At 41.0% G+C, this 23,218-nt stretch overlaps 1 protein-coding gene across 3 annotated transcripts in view; it reads right to left on the reverse strand.

Annotated features, from left to right (window-relative positions):
* The window catches only part of LINGO2 (leucine rich repeat and Ig domain containing 2), a 760,520-nt gene that overhangs the window by 222,722 nt on the left and 514,580 nt on the right, over positions 1-23,218 (reverse strand). For all 3 annotated transcript variants that reach the window (XM_073345577.1, XM_073345578.1, XM_073345579.1), the window contains one exon: positions 17,199-17,358. The gene's annotated coding sequence lies outside the window, so the exon portion shown is untranslated. The remainder of the gene's footprint in view (positions 1-17,198; positions 17,359-23,218) is intronic.

Below are 23,218 nucleotides of genomic sequence, written 5' to 3' on the forward strand. Positions count from 1 at the left end.
TGTGTTTGGACTTCAAGGTTTCAACAGGTTGTTTCTTTGCCTTGCAGCCATATTCACTAAGGAGAGGAAGGCCATGGAGCTCAAGTGCCTGTTCTTCCACAACCACACATTGACAATGAAATGGGATGATAGTGAGTTCACACTATGTGATGGGAGTGCAGAAGATTGCCTGCCAAACTCACCACCATTTTAAATGGAGACCTATGAGGCACTGAGCACCTGATGGAAAGTTCTAAATATCCTCAACTCTGACTGACTGGCTTGGAATTGAGGGCACTCTCAATTTAGCAAGAGTCAAACGTATCAAGATTTATACAAATCAGATGTTCTCTCTCTCTCTCATACACTAGGTTTTTAAAATTGGTTTCCATCCATTTTCAAACCAGCCTATTCTTTCTATTTCCAGTTCAATATCAGACACTAGCCAAAATTTAAGGAGTGGGCAGCAATTTTGACTGTCCAATTTGACATAGCGTAGGCCTGATTTTCTGAAGGATTGAGCACTCACAACTTCAGAGCAAGTCATAGGAAGGTGCAGATGATGTACACCTCTGGAAAATCAACACCCAAGTGTCTCAAGTGGGGCACTCAAAAACAGGCTCCCAAAATCATGTTTAAAATGGTGGCTTAAATGTTCATCCACACCTACTTGCTGTATAAAACAGCTACATAAGCACAAAAGCATGTGAAAAGAAATGCCAGGGAAACTAGGCTTCTTCTAGGAAGAAAGAATCATAAGAAGTAGATATATCATTGGCATATGGAGCCTTTTGCCTCTTGGTATCTGACATTTCCTCCGGTCAGCAGTGACTGAAAATTGTTACAATCAGTTGCCTGTTTGGTGGCCTACTGGAAATGAACTGGTGGCCTTGGTCAAGTTCCATATCTCATGAATTGACATCTTTAATTGCACTCTTAGCTGAGAGGCCATGCTGAATGAGCATGAGAATAAATAGTTTTTTCACCCATACAAATTATTCCTCCAGGCTAGAGGTGGGGCGCATGGGGTGAGTTATAGCGTCAGAAAATTTGCTTTATCTTTACCTGTTCTGTGGTCAGAACATAGGACTAATCTCTCCTCACCACAACTTGTGTGATTTCCACTTAAAAAGAAAAGGAAAATGAGAGCCCATCCAGGAGGACCTGAATAAAATGAATTATCACTGTTAATTATTTGTATGACGGAAGCACCTAAACGCCTCAGCCAAGATCAAGGCCCCATTGGGCTCGATGCCGTATAGACATATAACTGACTGTCCTCATCCTGAAGAGCTTGCAATGAAAATAAACAGAATAAAGCATGGAGAAAGGAAGTATTATCTCCAGATTACGTATGAGCCCCAGAGAGATGAGGTAATTTGCCCAAGATCACACAGGGAGTCTGTGGCAGAGCCAGAAATTGACCCTGGAATTCCGAGTCACTGCCCTGTATCTTACCCACAAGACTCAGTTACAGCTGACCAGAGGATGACAATTCCAAATTGCAGCAACTTTCCAGATTCCAAAATCTGTTTGTGTTTCTCATTGGAACAAAAACAAAACTTTTCAAACAATTTTGCAAAAACAGAATAGAGGTTGAGTGGGTGGTTGGGGGCACACACTTTCCAACCAGCTCTAGACTCAGAGCTCCAAATGACGACAGGCAGGGATTTGAAACCAATTCACATTTATAAAGAACAAAGCAAACTGAGTTCCAGCCACCCAAGGACAGCATGTGTGACTAAGTAAACCCAATAACATAAACACCCAAAGTAGCAGAATGTACTTCAGCTGCTACTCACAAACCAACTATGAGCTCACAAAGGAAAGACAGAAAGACAGCTATGCCCATTTAATTTCCTTTAGTGTTCCTTTAGTGCTTTGTTTTGGATTTTTTTTTTTTTTTGGTTAGTGTTGACAAACTAAAACATGACTGGGGCAGAGACTATTTCAAACATTTTAAGAACTTCATAATAATTATATAAGGTAAGAAAATGAAGTTACACTGATTTACCCCAGCTGGCCCAAAGGCAGCACTGGTCCTTGATGAGTATATGTTCCTTCCTGTGGCTTAGAGGCAGGTAAGCAGCATAATTTAGAGATGATGATGGTTTCCTGGTCTGGGTATGAATCATAGTCTTCATGACCTACTGATTGTTCATAGAGGAACATGACTCCATCCCCAGAGATAGCATTGGCTCAAATCCTAAGGACTGAACCTTTTCTACCCCTTCACAGCTCTAGTTACGGTACCTGAGTTCTATTACTGCTTGGCTACCACGCTGCACTGTGACTTCCACGTCCACAGAAGTGTATACCAAGAGCAACAATCCTCAGATTAGCTTTATCCAGCCAATGCCATACTCTGAAATATTTAAAGAGTAAGATCTCAAAAGGTATCATTTATTCTCAGTGAATGTTTCTACAGATGCCATCCCCTTTCACCAGAAGTGTCTGCTAAGGGGCTGGAAGAGAATTTTAACTTATCTGTTTCTATTGTTCATTGTTGATTTATGTGAACCAGTGTTGCTTTAAAAAAAAATCATTCCACTCTCTAGTCATGTTAACGCTTCTTGGAGTGGTATTTGCAGATAATGAAACTACTGGTAAGCAACCAGCATTCATTTTCAGGTGTTTTCAGCTTTTGCATATATTTGATTTCTGTGGGAATCCAGCTGTTATTTGTATACTACAGAATATCAGTCAGTACTAGATTCCCTCAGTCTAAAAAACACTGTTATACAAACAGAGGAATTAACATTCCCTATGGGACCAATGGACCTGCTAGTCTAGCAGGCTGTTTCCAACAATGGCTGGTACTAGACATTTAAAAGGAAGGTGCAAGAAAACCGGTAGTAAACAGTTTTGTTAAAACCTGCCTCTCGGGGAATTTCTACCTGAACTAGAGGAACTAGGGATTGGCTCATATCCTGTGACATGAAGATTTGTAGCCGGATATTTTATTATCTGGTCTGCAAACATAATTTTGGAGAGTGTGTATATTATAAATAAATAATCCGACTAAGCTTTTGAACTCAATGTTATTTTGTGGCAATGAGTTCCTCAGGTTAATTGTGTGTCCTATTAAAAAAAGTGTTTCCTGTTATTGGTTTCTAATTTCCTGCCTTTCAGTTTCATTCAATGTTTCCCTGAATATAGAACTAGAAGCTTTCCAGATAAGGCAACATAAATCTTTCTAATAATCTAAATTTAGCTTCCAGGACATCTCAGTCTGTGGTATCACTATGACCCACAACTACAACGTGCTATATGTTTGTAGAGATATCTCATGAAAACTACAACCTTCAATAAGATCCACTGTGTTGATTCTTTATTGGCTATACAAAGAGCAGAAGGGAGCAGAAGATACCTCAGCTGGGCATTATTGATCAAGAGACCAGTACAGAGATGGGGGCCTTATCTCCATAATACAATGGAAGTTTTCTTTAAAAAAAATACAAGTTTTGGTGCTATTTTTGGTTTGTGCCTTTTCCTTTAATTTTTGGGATTCTCTCTGCAGTGACATCATTTCTGTGAATGGTGAAGCAGCTTTGTATTGAATCCCTCCACCTCTATTACACAGGGCTGCAGAAATGCAGATCCCACTTTCCTGCCTTTGTTTTGGCAGGTCACCATACATACGCCTATACATATTGCCCCACTCTGCATCATTCTACATTAGAAGAAACGTTCTTCACCCCCCACCCCATCTACTCTCCACTGTCTTCTATGTGGAAAAGCTTCTGTGCCCAATACCATCTCCTTCTACCCCCCCCCCCCCCCATACGTGGCCTGTCACTTGCTTCTGATCAGGTGCTAAAATCCTGTTCATAAGTAAATCATGTACTGAAAATGGACATCCATCACAAAGCCTAGCACCCCCTAGGATCATCTAACTCACATTGCATCTGCACTGACCCGTGCCAGTCCCTTTCTGGCACCGTTTGCACAAGAGAATCAAAACTTTCTCACCTTTAACTGGATATCAGACTGTTTCCTCTGTTCCTCATTCAACCTCCTCTGAGAACTAAGTTCAGGTTCCTTCTCTCTGAGATCCACCCCCCCTCCCCGAGCATATAGCCTAGCTTATTCATATTCACATCCAGCTCCAGGGACCTTAAATAGCCTTTACATGCATAGTGCAGAAACAAAGAGAAATATGAAATTCAATCTGGTTGCCACATAGGGCTTGTCTACACACAAATTTAGTTTGCAGCAAGCTGGGGTGTGAACCTACCCAGCACTAGCCTGCTGCACACTAACCATCCATGTGGACACTGTTGACATGCACTAACAGTTAGTGTCTTTTGATCTACCTTGCTTTGAAACGGGATGAAATTACAGCACATTTGTGAACTGGTAGTGTTCATCAGCAAGGTCCAAAGGGACAGATAGTGCTTGGCAGGCTTGGTGAGATCTAACTGTTTGTGTAGACACACCCATACCCTATTATTCAAATAGCTCACAGGTGCCATGCTTAGATTACAAAGTACATTATAAAATAATTAAAACTACGATAGAGGACATCTTTGGTTTGACACAAAGGAGAAGACTGTGCCTCTCAGATTGTTCAAGTGGGGTTCCTTATCCAGGTTTATGTCAAAGAATTCAATCTGCATGAACTACCCATCCAGATTCAGGACCTGATAAACCCACTGTAGTCAATGGAGTCATTCCTTTAACTTCATTTGGCTTTGGATCAGGCATATGAGGAAGGGGCTCCTTTGTTCTTTCAAAAGCCCAAATTACTACCCCAGGAATCCAAACTCTGTCATAACTCTCTTGCCTCTGACTGATTATATCCTCCTCCAGTTGGTACTTCCAGAATGCATTTTGATTTGAGGAGCCAACATATTCATTACACTGTACTTCTGGGAAACACAAAAGCTTCTAAACTCTATTATTTCCTATTTAATCTGAGCTATCTTTACTTTTCAAAATGTAACTCAAGTCATGTTCTGCATCACATTATACAAATTGTGAAGAATAGGAATTCTTTAGTTTTTCTCGTAAGGTCTCATTTGTTCCCACATTACATGAAATATTGCAACGGAGAAGCTCTAAATGGCGCATAACAACAACTGAGCTGTGTAAATAGTCCACATGCAAAAACAAACCAAGAAAAAGAGAGAGGCAATTGTATTGCATGCTGTTTCATATGCTGCACTAATTTCTCCTGAGCAATGACAACTGAGGTGTCTGTCATACAAGATATCTATTCATCATTGTGCTGGTGAAAACAAATTTATTGCTGCATTTGTTTTACCTAAAGAAAATGGAATAACGTACTGATAGAGTAACATATCCTGGACTGTAGAAAACCATCAGAGTTGTGAATTAGAAGCTATAGATCTAGCCCTACACTAAATAAGGATCAATAATAATCCCCCAAAACAGAAAAACCAAACAAGAGATTGCATATCTATACGATTTTCTAGCCCAGTGAGAAGAGATTTCTTGTGAAAAGAACAGTGTGATCTTATGTCAGGTTTAAATAAAAAAAAGTTTTGAACATAACTGAGCAAAATCTCAAATTCCTTATTCAGTTACTACTCTTGTAAAACTCACCTTGGAGTAGGTCTGAGTAAACATTAAGAATTTTAAGATTTAGCTAAAGTGAGTAGGGAGATTACATGACTCTGTAAAGAAAATAAATATAAATAAAATAAATGTTGGGAGCCCAAATAATGCAGTAGTATAGTAAGAAAATCAAAAAGTGAAACTGACTAGACACAAAAATGGAACAGAACAGTCTAGTTTGTCATCCAAATGAGTGAAATGCAAAAATTAAACAAACACAAAATGCTAATAAATAAACTTGAGTGGTACAGATTCATTCATTTTTAAGTTCTAATGTAATCTGATTGATGTAGCTTGATATTTATCTAAATATGTTTTTATGCTGACACTATACCTTTAAACAGACCGAGGAAAATAAGTGGCTACACATGCCATTCCTGTACTAATTGGAAATTGGACATTTTCTCTTTTCTTCCAACTAAAATATCATTGCAGTGTAACATTTAGAACTCATTTACTTAGGCCAGGTCTACTCTAAATAAGGTTTGCCAATACATCTATACAAGCATAGCTGTACCAGCAAACCTTCCTAGGGGAGACACAGCTTATACTGGCAAAAAAAAGTGATGTTTGCCAGTTTAATCGATACTGGTTTGGCAAGCAAAATAAGCTATACCCGCAAAATTATTTTTAACTGGTGTGACTTCATGTACACTAGTGCTTTTATCAGTATAGAAATGTGGAAGGGAAAAAAAATCACTCCCCTAACTAACATTGCTACACCAGCAAAAGTTTATTTGCTTTACAGACACAAAAGTTGCATACCAAAATATTTCTAACTTGAAGTGTTATTGATAAAAATTTGCATGCTTGTCTGTGATAGCTTGAAGATGTTGAGATATTGATTAAGCAAAGCATAAAGACATAAGTAAGTACTGCACAGTGCGTATAGTGTGATTAGTCCTTTGGAACTAACAGAGTAATTAATACAACTGCTACTCCTGGGAGAATTCTGTGCCAAAAATTAAAAAAATCTGCAACAAAAAAATTAAAAATTCTGTGCTAATATTTTAAAATTCTGCATATTTTATTTGTCAGAATAACACAATATAATCACACCAGTTTCAATTATTTTTGGTCATTTATTTCAAAATACCTGTCAGCAAGTATGTCTGTAACAATACAGACAAAAAAGAGTCAGGAAATGTTTTTTTTTGACAAATAGATTCCTTATTAGGCATAAAAATACAAAACTCTGAGTAATAATTAATTTAAACTACACTACAGAACTGTATATCCTGTACAGAAGCAGTGCAAAGGCTTGGGGGAGTCAGGGGTAATGGAGGAGCTGAGGACGAGGGAAGTAAATTGCTGGGAAGGAGCCTGGTTGTGAACTTGGAGGGTTGTTGGGTGTGGGTGGGAAAAGTATGGAACAGTTTTTTTGTCGGGGTGGGGAGGGATTGTTAGGGAACTTTCCCCATGCAGACCTTGGCTTACCCCTAGCCTCTCCCATTCAGTCAGGCACATCTGCCACTGTTCCCACGTGTTCCTGCACCCCCATGAGTCCTTGCATCCCCTGTCCACATTTGTCCCTCCACGCCCACTCAGACACCCCCTTATCCTGTCCCTATGTCACTCTGTACCCTCTCCCCCATCCCCGTGTCTCTGTGCCTCCCCTAATACATACCCTGTCCCTATGTGGCCCTGTCTCCCCTCTCCCGTTCCCATGTTTCTATGTGCCCCCACTCGGCAACCCTCTGTCACTATGTAGCTCTGAACTGCATCACTGTGTGGCCCTGTGCCTCCACTCCCATTCAGCCTCTGCTCCAGTCTGTCATCCTCCACTAGCTCTTATGAGCCCATCTGACCCCCTCACCACCCCATGCTGTCTGTCTCCCATAGCCCATCTCCTGACCTGACCTGACAGGTGCTGTGAAGAAGGCAGACTCTCTTCTCTAGCTGGTTGGGAGCTGCTGCTGTGTTCTATCAGTGCCCTCTGGTGGGCAAAAGGTGGAACTACAGCAACATTTCAGAAGCAGTTTTTTCAGCTCAAAATATTAAAAATATGCACGGCTTATTAATTATGCGCACACGCAGTAGCACAGAATTCCCCCAGGAGTAAACTGCCTGCTGATTAATTAGAGAACACGGTTTCAGACAACATTACTTCCAAGTACAAATGCATTAGTGAATCCGTCTCATTGATTGGAATGAGTTATGGTTTTATCTCAGGAGTGTGAAAGCTTCATAACTCAATAGAGTAGACTGCATGAGTGAGTTATGGGCAAATTGAGCACAAATGAGAGAAAATTATAATTTACTGCTAACCTGAGCATTTTCTTTTGTGGGGATTGGTGGGGGGGAAGCCTTTATTTGACTAAACTTCTGATTAACATAAACAGTTTAACACAATATGTTTTTGTCACACATATACACACAGTTAATGTGTTTCAACAATAAACTATTATTCTGCTGAGAGATCAGAGCTCACTATTGACTGAGTTTTGTTTCCAAGTGGATTTCTGTCTAAATGTGGCTTTACATGTCTATGATTTGTCATCTTAAGTTTGAAAATCTGACCTGAGCTTTAATGCTGAAACGGAGTGTGAGAAAATGTGTAGCAAGCCACAGCCATAATTAAATTTGAAGTTTTACCAAATATATTTGAAATTATGGTAAAAATGATGTGTAAAATAATGATGGACAAATATCTAGAGGTTCAGAATTGGATGAGCATTAGCCACAACCTATCTGGAGCTCTTTGGCTTCAATATCAGGATAGAAATCTTACAAGAGGTTATTTTGTGGGATTTACAGCATTTTGTGATTTCAGAAATAGAAAGCTGCAAAAATTTTACCATGAAACCTGCTGATACTTGCCTGGTAGTGACTCCAGCATGGCATTGGGGAGCACAGGCCACTGGCTGCACAGAGATGGGAGATCACTGTGCAGCTCCCCCTGGGACACAGACTTAGTGGTGAGTTCTGAATTCTGAGGGGGGTTCTGAGTTTGGGGGGCTCAGCTCAACAGGAGGGGCTGGGTATGAGGGCATCTGGATGCATAGGGGTTGGGTGGATGGGGGAGCAGCTCCCTGTACAATGATCCCTCCCCCGCAGCTGAGGAGCGATGGGTGCGGGAAGCATGGGGTGGGGCAGTTTGCAGAGCTTCCTGCAGCGGGAGGAGAAATCTGGGGGTGGGTGTGACCTGGCCCTGGATGCCATGGAAGGGAAGAGGAAGTCCCATCCTCCCCAGCCCAGCTGGGACTCGCAGCTGAGCCCAGCGCAGGAAAGGAGCCACCAGCCAGGTCTTTCCCTGCCCCACAGTGATTTACCTTTCTGCTGGCTGCTCTGGGCACCCAAAACATACTGCTTGGGAGGGTCGTATGACTGCTCTTGTGGCTTCCCTTTGCTTCCCTGTCACAAAGTCATTTTTCTGCAGGGAAGTAAAGAAATCTGCAGGGGACATAAATTCTGCACATGCACAGTGGTGCAGAATTCCCCTAGGAGTAATTAAATACATGAGTGCAGTTGCTCACATCTAACTTTGAAAAGATTGCCCCTCAGTATTCAGGTATCTTATCCAAGCCCCAAAACAAAAAAATAAAAAAAAAATGCAGTGACACTTGTTTGACAGTTTGAGTAAAATAAAAGCTGATCTAAAATGGCAGCCACGAATCAATCTAGTTCACCTAAGTACTAGCTTGAGCTCTTCAATCTCTGTGTGAATGCATCTCCCCACAGCTAATCTTCCCTCCTCCCTGAAACGAAAAGGCCCTTTACCAAATGCTTACAGTTCATGAACAGTAGAGACTGCATGTTCCTGGAACACCTTCCTTCCTTCTTCCATTCTAAAGCATTCACCATTCAAGGACAACAGGGATCAGTTTAAGCTACACAGTAAAGTAAGCACTTAGGCTGAATTTAGCTATTCTTTCACATGTTTAAATCTAGTAAAAATTAATACACTGTGTGGTTTATCTGAGAGAAGAGCATATGTCAGTTACAAAACAATTCCATAAATGTTTAGCTCCACTGTGGGAAGCAGAAGTAGAACTAATGTAATCAAAGTAGCAGAAGAATTCCCAATATGCAGTAAGAAATTGACCTGCCCACCTACTTTGCTGGAACACATCTATGCCAGAAAAACAGTAATAGGATCAGTCTTGCAACTGCATAGAATTCGTTACTATTTGTCATTATTCTTTTCTTCCAGTTTAGAATGTGGTTATTATAGTGCTGCATTCTACAACATGAATGTAGATAGGAAAGGACCGAGATTCACCTATGGGTACTCTGAAATCCCAGCAAAATATATTATTGCAAATTTTGGTCCAGAATTTCAAATAGGGGTGTGCATGTGTTTAAGTGCATTTTTATCTATACAGTCAAAAAGCCCACCCATAATAAGTACCACACAGAGCCCAGATTCTGTCCTATGCTATCAGCTTAGGGAAGGGGAGAGGAGGAAAGGGGAAGGGAGAAGCATCCAGATACTGATTATGACTCCCTGACACTCTGGACCAATCTGTGATAATCTAATTATCAGAGGGAGGAATCCAAATAATGTGCTATGTCAATACGGAACATATGCTACCCTACTCCATTAGGATTTTGGGTCATTACACACATCGAGTAGTAGAATGGCATTTTTCCCCAATCAGCATCTTTTTGATAATCTGGCAAAGAGAGAACTTTTATTCACAACATCATCTACTTTGCCTGGGATTGATAGCAGTACAATACCACTCCAGTTCAAGCACAAAGATAATCCTTTTGTTGGCAATGCCACAATGGTAGCATTTTTCCAGTCTTGTGGTACTTTTCTTTCATCCATACTTCATTACAGAGTTTTGTTAGTTGCTCCATCAGAATATTGCCTCCTGCCTTCAGTATCCCTGCTTGAATTCTGTCAACCACAGGAGCATTCCCTTATCTGAGGCATTTGATGGCTGTTTTAATTTTACTGAGTGTTACTGGTCCCTTCTTATAATTGGCATTTCTCTCTAATCTGTGAATGATCATTGGCTCGAGACAGTTTAATGTGGAAGAGAAATACTCTCTTCATCATCTGGCTTGTTCTTCATAAGTTTTCAACATCCACCCATGAGAATCCCTGATGGGCATTATCTGTGATGGTCTGATACTTCATGAGAGGTTTTTCACTACTCTACAAAACTACTTGAAGTCTCCCCCTGCACTGCTTCTTCTGCCTCTGCAGTCCTCTCTTGGATCTAGGTATTTCTATCTTTCTATCTTTATTTCTTTGTCCTTTTCTCTGTATCTTGCATCTGCCTCTAAGAATTCTGCCTATGTCTTGTACTGTTCCTTTTCTGTCTTCACAGCTTTCCTCTAGTCAATCGCTCCCCATATTCCACATATATACCATGCATCTTTCTTCCACCCTCTTCGATGGCCCACTACTTCCTCTGCTTTGTTAACTACCATCTTCTTTTAGTTAGACCATGTATCTTTCAGACTTTCACCAGCCTGGTCCTGTAAAACACTGGAATCTGATCTACGTTTCTTTGTCCCTGAACATCTTTATTGCGAGAACAATTTTTGTCTGTCTTTGTGATTTTTTTAATTTCAGTTGTAACGTTGTCACTAAAAGATAACATTCTGAGCCAACGTCATCATCTCTGTTAATGCTGACAGCCCTCAGAGAAGATTCCCATCTGCTAGATATACGCACATGGTCTATCTGGTTGACAGTCACATTGTCTGGTGATGTCTATGTGAGTTTATGAATCCTCTTGTGCTGGAAGAGCCTGCCTCCTGTCTTTAGGGTGTTTGTGCCAAAGAGAATCAAGAGCCATTCATCATTATCAGTTCAGATGCCTTCTGTTGCTGTGCCAGTGACTCTTTCCCAGCTAGCAGAGTTGTTGCTGACCTGTGCAATGAAGTTGCCTACACTGAAAAAAGCTATTACTTGGCAAAAACCAATCTTAATCCTCTTTATTGACTTTAAGAAAGTGTTAAATAGTATCCACAGAGAGAATTTGTGGAATATTGCTAAAATCTATGGGATGTCAGAGAAACTGATCAACATAATAAGGAGTTTATGATGGAAGTGGATGGGTGGTATGATCGGATACAGATCTGGGGGAGTGGTTCGATATTGTGACTGGAGTTAGACAAGGGTGCATGTGATCACAAATTAGCTTTGCATTACCAACAGGCTGGGTGATGAAGCAGGTGTGAAATGGATTAGTGGAGATGAGTTATGAGACCTTGACTTTGCTGATGACATTGCTTAAATATGATGGAGAACAAAATGATTAGCCTTATATTAGAGATAGATCAGGAAAGAGCAAAAATTGGACTGAAAATAAATGCAGACTAACCCAAGATTATGAAGATAAGAAATGGGACAACAGATGCATATGAATGTATGTGGATGGAAAAGAAACTGAAAAAGTTGAAGAGTTCCATTATCTGGGGAACGTGATGACATTTGGAAATGGCTGTGATGAAGATATCCATATGAGATTAGGAAAAGCAAACTACTTTGGGGACAATGAACAATATAGGGTCAAACAGAGATCTCCACACCAAACTAAAGGTCAGATTATACCATGCAATTGTACTGAGCATGCTACAGTATGGAGCAGAAACTTGGACAATTAGAGTGCTAACAAAAAGAGATTGTAGGCTGCCATCACAGATGGTTGAGGAAGATACTATGCTTTCATGGAAAGACAAAACAAATGACAGAAGGACATTTTAGAAAATATTATCAAAGAAAAGGTTCAGATGGCTGGGACACGTACACTGTATGGAAGATGGAAGACATGCTAAGCAAGCATTGAACTGGGTGCCCAAGGAAGGAGAGAGAACATGAGGAAAGCCACGGAAGAACGGGAAGAAGGCACTGATAGTGGATTTTGAAGGCACTGGCATTACCTGGGAGGAACTAGCAGGCGACTGTAATCAACAGAGGAACAGGACTGCCTGATGTGTCAGCAGCACAGGAAGGTGTAAGGTACGGTCTAAGAGTAGTAGCAGCTATCTCGTTTGATTTCAGTAGGACTACTTGTGAAGTAAGATAAGAGTCAATAATAGCGGTGTCAGAACATTATTGTGTCCATTAAAGAAAGATCCTAGACCTAGCAGAAATTCAGGCAGCTGAGATTTGGGCAAAGGAGTTAGAGCAAAATGAAACATTTTACAATGTTGTATCATTCTGTCTTCACTCCATACAAGCAATACCTATTCATTATTGAGACCAGTTTTTGGTGCACAGGTTGAAATTCATCCTTAATTTATCCTGTTTTACTAAGCTAGTGAAGCTGGTATGGTCTGTAAGGTCATCCCACCATCCTGAGACCTGTAACAAAGGCTCAAGGCAACATCTGCAATTCCTAGATAAGGTGAGCTGGACTAACTTAATGCATAAATTCTGAATTCCTCGGCTTAAGAGAACACACACATATTATTGTCTTTCAAGCGTCTTTAATACTGTTCTTATCTAGTTTTGTTTTGTTTTCAATCATAAAATGTTAATAAAAAACCCCTTCAGAATTCATATAATTTTTAAAATATGTATTGTATTCCATCTGACAAGACACAGAGGTTCCAAAGGACATTTTAAAAGACATTTCATTGTATAACTATATAGTAAGGCTATAGAGAGAGAGAGAGAGAGAGACATAGACACACACACACACACACAGAATTTACCCAATAGACCATGACAGCTCATCTAAAGGTGCTAAGACCTATCATTTCAAACACATATTTAGGGACTTCTTAAAATGCGTATTATTTACTTGACAGACCATGAACTATTGTGCAATTCTGGATTAGGAACTTTATAAGAAACTGATTTTTAGCTCGATATGTTCTGATGGCCAAGCATTTTCTTTTCCATTTTGTAATGGGAAGAAAGATGTACCCATAGCTAAAACAACAGCATCAAGCTGCATCATACCAAACATACTCTATCAGTCTTTCATTCTCATCCGATCAAAGAAGGAAACTTTTCAAGAGGCGAGTGTAAAGTGTCTTTTTCATTACAATGGTACAATATGCTGGTCAATAAGGGATCAGGATGGGGAGGGGAACGACCCAAAACTATGGAAATCCCAAATGAAGAAAAAGATGCCATTATTCTAAAGAGCCAGGTGAACAATTCGGTATGGACAACGACCCAGACAGTTAGATGATTTTCTGATCCTCTGTTCTCTGCAAAAATTATCTTGAAATCTTGAGCTTGTCAGGCTAGAAATCCAGTCGAAATAGAATATTTTCAGCAATCCTATCACAGTGCTGGCCAGAAACAAGAAATGCAGAGGGGTTCAAAAATAAAAATAGAGAAGCTGGGAGGGCATTATCCAAACATTCTGATTTAAAGTTTGATCTGACACAGGTTCCAAAAAAACCCAGAACCTATTTGCCTATTCCCAGGTACAGACCAAAATTCAGATGGCTGTTCAGATGTCAAACACCCCCAAAGCATAGGGCTACGCAGATGCAGCACTTAGGATGCAGCCTGGTTTTTAATAGTAATTCTGGCTTTTTTTCCCATTTCAGCTAGGACATGCTTTACCCAGTCTGTTCAGAAGAACGCCTAGAGAGAAACAATCTAGGTAGCTTTTCATAGCAGCTTAATTAGTTTTATTTGTGAACATGTTGGTGAATGTATCTGACACTTTCTCTTCATGTAATGTTTCCTCCTCTGCCTGCTGAACTTGCTCAGGAGTTGAAATTTAATGATTGATGAGATGATTAAATGATGACTAGATGGATAAAGCCTGAAAGATAAAAAGCCTCATAAGAGATATAAAGTTGTGAAGAAGCTTCCCCCTTTTTAACTGACACATAAATTTCAGGAACAGGATTATGAGATTTCATTTCAAGCAAATTTGTATTGAGAGAGTATTTCAGAAGTGCAAGTACTAGGTACTGACCTGTTCTGAGCTGATATGGCCCATTCTGCAAAGATGTATCTAAAGAGGTTCTTTAAAAGCAAATAGATAAAGGGTGATAGTAGCAGTCATGAGGAATGCAGAAATCTGGTGTTTAGTTTTCTAGATAATGTAAGCACCTGCCGTATCTAGCCATCTGAACATGGTTGAATAACTTTGGCTAGTCTTTGTGATAGTTGGGTTTGCTCACCCATCCCCTGGGTGAAGCTTTCAACACTGCGCCTAGCAGCAGACTGGAGCTACAGGGGGATTTCTGATCAGTGCCTATCTATTGTAGCTCTGCCTTAATTATTTTCAGTCCAGGTGACAGCCGGCCACACTCCCCCGCCCCCCACGTTTAACAACGAATTGGGGGTGATTTGGAAGAAGACTGCTCCTGATTATCACTACAAAAGGTTTTCTTTCCCCCCTGCCCCCCGCTCTCCTGCTGGTAATAGCTCATCTTAAGTGATCACTCTCCTTACATTGTGTATGATAAACACACATTTTTTCATGTTCTGTGTCTATATATATCTCCTCACTGTATTTTCCACTGCATGCATCCGATGAAGTGAGCTGTAGCTCACGAAAGCTTATGCTCAAATAAATTGGTTAGTCTCTAAGGTGCCACTAGTACTCCTTTTCTTTTTTCAGTAAAATCAGCAATCCAGACAATGTATAGATCATGGTATGAGAGGAAGGGATTAACAGAAGATGTGGTTCATCTTTTATTTCAGGATCTTTTAAAACATGACAGTTTTAAAATATATTTTGTTTATATAGTGTAGGCAAGATAGGATTGCTAGGAGTGGAAGGCAAGTGAAAAATGGGAAAGTTTGGGAGGAGCTAGAAAGGAGGATTTGATGCATCTATTTGTAGACACAGCATATATCATATCGTACACAACGTCTTAGACTACAAATCATAGTACCACCACTGCCTGCTTCCTTCCATCTTGTCCACAAATTAAGTTTCACAAGGACTTTTCATAAAGTGGATAAAAAGCTGGGGGTTAGGAGATAAGGATTATCTAAGCATAAATGGTTCTGATTCATCAATGGATTACTCCAGTTTTAAATCAATATAACTGTATTTCAGCAGAGCTACACCACAATAAAACTGGAATAAAAGAGTTAGGCCTATGATAGCCTACTGTTCACCTAGTATAAAGTAACCTTAGGGCTACAGAAAAAGACCAGTACATGATGCCCAGAGTTTAAACAATGTGTTTTTGTTTTAACAGAAAGCACTACCATTAAACTTCCTCAATACTGTACCACACGAATTTCCGCTACAACAGTATTTATTCTCCAAACTGTAAACTGCCATCTTATTTCAGTCATTAGTTGTGTCTGTTTTCCTTCCTTCTGAGCCTGCCAAAGTAACAAAATATAACACATGCAGCACAGTTTTGGTGAAAATATTTGAAACAAATATATTCATTAAATAATTACTTCTGAATTCAGAGGACTATGAATTCAGAGGACAGAATATATGATTAGGTTTGTAATCAGGTTTACAAATATGCCTCTTGCTCTAATTATTGTTTTTTATCTCCAATGCACTGATGAACTGTAAACCGGCTGTATTCCCCTCCTCCCCCCATTCATTAGAACAAAAATAGTTCTTTTGTCAAATCTGTTAAAGTACATATATACAGCAGCACTGAGAAAATTTAACAGACTTGTAAATGGCCCCTTTTACCAGGCCATGAAAAAGACGATGACTATTATTGACTTTAACCAGTGTCAAATAAACATGGGGGTTCATGTCCCAAGGAGGACAGTCACTAGCACCAAGCAGTCTGGCAGTTTGTTCATGGTGTCAGACTAATGAGTGGTTTCTACAATCTGGCTTAGCTGCAGTCTCGCATGGGGGAGGAAAGCAAGATACAGAGAATCACTCCCCGCCCCCAAACTACTGAGATGCCTGTTGGAGACACAGCAGATGAGCTTAATTTTGGTTATATTCGGCAGTGGCTGATTGACTCTCATCACACCAGATGACATCAAATTAAGTAAATTCATTTCTATGGATAGTTCTGAGCAGCGAGATTAATTAGCCTGGCACCAAAAGGGAGACTTGCCTGAAGGTAAGGAAGGGTTCTCAAGCTCTTGAAATAAAACAACACATATCCTGGCCATTCTCAGCTTCTACAGGCCTGAGCTTTACCTTACTTCCATTGATTTCAGACTAGTGCAATGCCATTGAGTTCAGCAGAGCTCCTCCTGATTTACGCAGATGCAAGGGGAGCAGAGTCCATCCCATTGGATTTTTGTCCTTTGATTAAGTCGAAAACATTTTTCTTTTTTAAGAAAGCAAAATTTCTCAGGTAATGCATGAGCTATTTGGAAGTGAAATTGAATAATCTCTTTGTATCTGTTTGCGGAAAACAGATTTCCACAGTAAAAAACGGTTTTATGGAAAAACAAGTGCTTACCTTGTCACAATTTAAGACAGACACACACACACACACACACACACACACACACACACACAGAGAGAAAATATAATGTCTAAGCACATCTTTGTATTCCTTCCTATTGTTCAGAGGTATGTGATTAAAATTGTATTGTTCTTATCTAATGTGAATCTTAAGCCTGGTCTTTGCCTTATCACACCTGGAAAATAGAAGGATTAATTTAAATGACAGACATCACTCTGAGTTAATACAGTAAAGTAGCCATATAATATAAAAAAACAAACAGGGGAGCGATATATAATGCTATGAACAACCACAGTTAATAGAAGTCCTGAAGCTGTCAACAAATTAACTGATTTCAATAGTCTTACCTGTTACACTATTAGTAAAAGTCCAGTCCTTGGCTGTCTACCATATGAAGCTCTTGGCCACTGGGTGAAGTCAAAATAGAGTATTTGATCATAATAATCCCATCCTGTCATGGACAACAGCATCTCTCACGGCACCACACTTAAACTGCTCGAAATGAACCTGTAACACAGATATTCTTTTATTTTAATTGAAAAATAGTCAACCATGTCCAAGGACCAGAGGGCATCACTACTTAATCAATAAGTGCTTCATAAAGGACTGTGTGCAAACCCATAAATGGCTCTTGATAAACATTAAGGCCAGAGACTGTGAAGCTTATGCTCCACAGAAATTGTTTTTGCTGAATATGTGTTGCTATACCATGTAGTTATCGATCTATTAAAACTGTCAGGCTTAATAATATATTTATCTTTAAAAAGTTACAGCTGTCCACCGCGACTCTGCTGCAAACACAGCTGTGGGTCCCTTCTCAGAGAGGGTCCCGTTCAACACTCTTTCCCCAGGCAAAGCTCCCATCTGAAGCCAAAAGGAATTTTATCTGAGAAAGGAGTGATGAGTCGAACTCAGTAATATTTGGGTGTTCCATGGTGGGCTTCCCAGGTGATAAACAGTACAAGACTGAATATAAACCAATATCAGGCATGTATACTTTTTGCACTAAACCTACATATAGGGGGGAAAAAAAGTACATCTAAAGGCAAAATACTCAGGGCCAGATGTTCAAGTGGTATTAACCAAACACAGAGTCAATGGAGCTATGCTGATTTACATCAGCAGAGGTTCTGGCTCTCAACATTTATGAAATGTTAAGATTGCATCATATTTTAAAATTCAAAAAAGTAAACGTTTCAGCTTCCTACAGCAACATCTACTCACTCCTGTGACACATTCTGTAAGCTGTGTGGTAGACATTTAACAAGAAAAGCCAGAATTGAAACTGTACCAGGTGTATTTACTTTGCCTTGGGTGTTCTCTATTTTGCCCCAGGTTTTTATCAGTGGAAGCCAGGCTGTGGCTCCCAGCAGCAGTAAAACTGCCTGGAGAATTTGGCTGCAATGCTCCTATTTTTGTGCAACTTCCACTTGACTAGACAGTTCAGATCTCACTGGCAATGTCCACAGAGTAGCCAGGGAATGTTAGGGCCAAGGCACCCGAAAGAGGCAGTGATTCCTTTGGGGCCCCTCAGCTTTGCCATTGAGTTTAATGCACACAGTATCAGCCCCTCATACGCCAAAAGAATCAGCCACAGAACTAAATTTTAACAATAGAAAGAGACACTTCTGCATCTAAGATTATAACTCTTATTGAGCCTCTGCTGGAATTTAAAGCTGATTTTGTCATTGTCTATGGACACTCTGGGAAGCTGGCAGTGCATTCACCACCTGCTCCCTACCCCTGGAGGTGAATGTCATCTTCTTGAATATTGCTTATATTCTATTATACAGGGCAAATGTATGTGTGTATGGGGGAGAGGTCCCCCCCCCCCGCGCATTATATTCCAAAAAAACAAACAGATTTTTCCTCTAACTTTTAAATCATTCACCATTGGGAAGACACTAAGTATAACAGATTTCTGCTGAAGAAGATAAAGGTTACACAGCTACAAATGAGCTAAAACACAACATAACAGAAACCTAGAGTGATCGTTAGTGTAACCAAGATAACCAAAAAGGTATTTACAAACAAAGGACAGGGCAAAAAAGAAACCCATGTAATAAAAATGTAAAGTAAACAAAAAACCCCCCACAAAACATACTTTGCCCAATGTTAAGCAGATGGTTGGTTGCATCTGATGCACGATGCACCACCAACAAAAAACAGTGGTAGATTTATTGCAGGCTTCTGGATGATTTTAGCTGAGAAGGCAGCAGTGTGCAGAGATCAAACATAGGTACTTGGATGCACCCATATTAATAATGATCAAGACTAATAGCTCTGTTCTGATCTCCTGTACTCAAGGTCAGATGAATACCTGTATTGTAAACATAGCTGGGGACTGATCCTGCACCAAGATTTTAGTGGGAATTTTGCCACTGAGTTTACTATGCACAGGATCAGCCACTAATGTGCATAAAGGATCAGAAGTGGAAGGAAATTTTAACAAAACACAGAATGAGACACCCTGGTGCATCTAAGATTACCGCTCATAATGTTCCCTAGCTATAAATGTACTACATGGAGCCTTTTCTGTAGCTAGCTATCCCGTGGTGACATTTCCACAGTGGTAGCAAGAAGGAATTAGTTAGGAATGTAACATCACACACACACACTACTCAGCATGAACAAATATGTAGCCATTTATCAATGAGTAGATCTCTCAAAAATAAAAAGGAAAACATGGTTTAATTCAATTATTGTTTGTACAGTGCATACAATGCATAACATTTTGAATATGTGCTAATTAAAAGCTACACATATGCCCAGGTGCACATGGTACTTAAGAAAGTAAGGCCAATATTTTCAACAGTAACTAGTAAATTTGGACACCTTAACATTGTTGTGATGAGCCTGAGACACTTTAAAAGGAGTATCAGAGTTGAAAAGGCAGAAGGTGATGGGATCAAGAGGATCAGTTGAACGGAGGAAGGGCAGGTAATCCAGGGACTGGAAGTTAAGAGTAGGGGAGGACACTTCTAAATCAGAGAATGGGATGAAGGAGGAGAGGATAGCTTGGGGTCCAGGCAGAATAGATGGGTGAGGCCATGGGAAGAGGAGAGCTTGCACTTGATACTGACACTTGAAAGGAGAAAAAAAAAAAGGTAGAAAAATCTTGTGCAGAAAGCAAAGTGGGGAGGAAGCTAAGAGTGCATAAGAAGACAGAGAGAGAAGAGGTGACAGAGGGAAGGCATGTAAGCCAATCAAGGGGGGAAGGCTTTTGGCAGAATTTAAGGAAGAGCAGACAAATTGAGGAGTGCAGAAAATCAGTGTGGTCTATGGATTTTCACCAGAATTGCTCAATAGCACAGGAACATGAACAGTGAAAACTGATGCAAAGGGGGAGCAATGATTGCTGATTGATGTGATGGACTAAACAGTGGGAAGTGTGGGGCAAATGAGCCAAGAGCAGAGGAGGGGATGGTATTGAACAAAGACTCCAGTGATCTGGCAGAACAAAGATGCACCAGTGCAGGTAGGTAAGAGGGATAGAGAAATCTGAGCTGCTGGACCATGACCAGAGGTCAGTAAAGAAATGTTTGATAGAGTAGGAAGATGGGGAAAGTGAGTGATAGTAAAGGACAGTAAAGTGGTAAGAAATGTAACAGGTTTACTTCAACATATTTCCTCAAGAAACAAAGTAAAGAAAAAACAGAGAGTCTACTGTCCATTACGTGCATGATGTTAGGTGTTTGTGTAGTGCACCCAGTGTTTCTACGCAATGCATTGCCAATCATGGAACAAAAATTGTGTGTTAGTATTCCAGTCACTGACACAAATTGATTATGAGACTCTGTTTAGTTTTCCAGAAAAAGGAAAAAAGCACAGGATCGAAGCTGGTTAGTACCCATTTACCTGCCATGGATTTTAGACTTGGTCCCAATGCCAAAGGTTTTGACCAGGAATGTTTTAAAAACAAGGTTCAGATCATTGCAAATGCTAGAGACAAATCAATTGTTTTATTCTTAGGATTTGATTTGGCTTGTCATCTAAGAGCTGCTCTACTGTACAGATTTGAGCTCACAACCTTTATTCTTTTTGTTAATTACATAAAATGGTCCAAAGACTGAAGCAGCTACAGCTTTCCTTCACCTCACATTGCCTTGGGGCAGATCAATGTAATCTGTTTTACAACAATATATTATTTTACTTCAGTAAAAAGGAAACTTGACTGGTCTCTCCACTCTGCCTGTACTGCTTTTAATGAAACTGTATTAGCAATGATTTTCCAAGGCACAAGCATTCGACAAAGCTGGTTTTAAAATAAGGTAGTACAACTAGGAAAGACCGAACGTGGCACTACACCTAAAATCCCCTCCTGTGCCCCCATTAAACTAGACGGGCTCAATATCTAACTTCCAGCATTTCTTCCACTTATTCACACCTCCTGTTATTTCCATCCCACTTTCTGAGAAGAAAGTACTGACAACAGAATTGAAAATATAAGCTAAGGGCTGCGTGGTACCTTTAAAAGCACAGCGCCACAGTACAGGGACACAGGGAGCTTGCAAAGGCACTGGGCCTGAAGCAGATGCAACGGGCCTGAATCTCCATAGCCCCGCGCCTTGCATAGGCACTTCCACCTGTGCAAAGCAGGAGCATCGTGCTACTGGGTAAGAGCAGTGGCATTATGCACCTACTGTGCACAAATGGAGAGGGTTGCACAAGGTTTAGTGCAATGCGGAATCCAGGCCAACATTGTCCGGAGCTTTGTGGCAGCACAGGCAAGAGCAGTTCCCAATCACATCCCTTCCCAAGGTGCAGCATGCCCTTTCCCCACGCAGCGCCCATTCTGCGGGCTGACAGAGGGCAGGCAGAGCTGTGGCCTGGTCTCTCCCTTCCTTGGAGGAGGTTAGCGCTACTGATGGCCTAAGCCTTTTGCCGATCTTGCCCTGTTTACATGCAAGGAGGAGGACTGCGTCTGGCTCTTGGCAAGGGCACAAATGCGGGAGAAGTTCCTTGCCCCCTCCCTTATTTATCCAGTTTATTATGGCAGAGCGTAGGAGCTAACCCAGAACAGGGCCCCATTGTGCCAGGCACTGTACAGACACAGAAGGAGAGACCATCCCAAAGAGCTTACAATGTAAATAGACAAGACAGGCAACACGATGGGAGAAAGGAATAATACGGACACGCAGAGCGAACCGTGCAATGATGGTAAAGGTCATGTGAGATCGGACAGCTTTTTGGTTTGGCTTGGTTATTTAAATCCTTTTGGTGGGAGAGGATTAGCTAGATGGAAAGGCAAGGGAAGAGAGGGGGCTGAAGCCCAATAGCCGATCAGCATAGGGGAGAGAATGACCAGAGCTAACACTGCAGAAAGCAGTCTGATGGCTTTGGTTTAACTACCTTCTGCAGCCAGCTGCAGTACCCGGCCAAACACAACCTGAACCACAGCAGATTTTGTAGTGTTTGCAACATGCATTCGGCCATGGATCACGACACACAGTCACCCGTAGTGGTCCTGGCCTGTACACGCACACACATACTGCCGGCAGCAGAACAGTAGGGACAATAGCCATGCAAGCTTCTTGCAACTCAGCCCTGTCCTGAAAGGACCACCTGTAGGAATGACAGGACCCAGCACCTCTTCAGTCTTTGCAGTCTCTGACCTGATGCTGACTGCCCACAAAGGTGCCAACGAGATTCAAATGTGGTGGTAGGTTTTTGTGTTGGGGACGCCGGTCTGTTGGGAAGTGGACTGAGGACACTGAACAGTCATGGAAAGAACACCCTCCCCACTACCTGGGCCACCTCTGTTGAGCAGCCACTAGTAGTGGTGGAGGGAATGTTTCATGTCATGCAGCTGCATAATGGAGGCTGGGGGTTACCAGACCCCCCAGAAGACCCACCGTGGAGTGGGAGAGAGGGGAAAGGACCCCTTAAATGGTCTTTGAAGATGTCTGGTGAGGGGAAAGGGTTAGCCAGCAACACCACCCCACCCCCCAGGACAGCAGGGCCGTACAATTAGCACCAAAGCGTTTCACTTGGTTTGGGTTTCCCTGGGAAGACTTTCCACAGCCCTTCCTGACTTGGAAGAGCTACCTCTGAGAGATGAAAGTGTAAATTCATTCAGTCCCTGGGTCTTTCTTCTGAGTCTGCCAGCTAAAGGATCCATTGTGATATGGTAGACACCTGTTTATTAGGAACTACACTTCAACTCCCAGTGCATTTAATATAAAAAGAGCTAGCACCTTTTAGGTAGCAAGAAATGTTTTTAAGGCAACAATTTTTGTGGAGCAGATAACAATATTTTGTACTTCCTTTGTAGCACTGGTTAACCAGCAAACACTATTCCCACAGAAACGCTGACAGCACAGATGACAGAAGAATGATTCACCAGCATCCTTTAATCTTATGGGTC

This window comes from Lepidochelys kempii, chromosome 5 (genome assembly GCF_965140265.1).
Source record: "Lepidochelys kempii isolate rLepKem1 chromosome 5, rLepKem1.hap2, whole genome shotgun sequence".
NCBI lineage: Eukaryota > Metazoa > Chordata > Testudines > Cheloniidae > Lepidochelys > Lepidochelys kempii.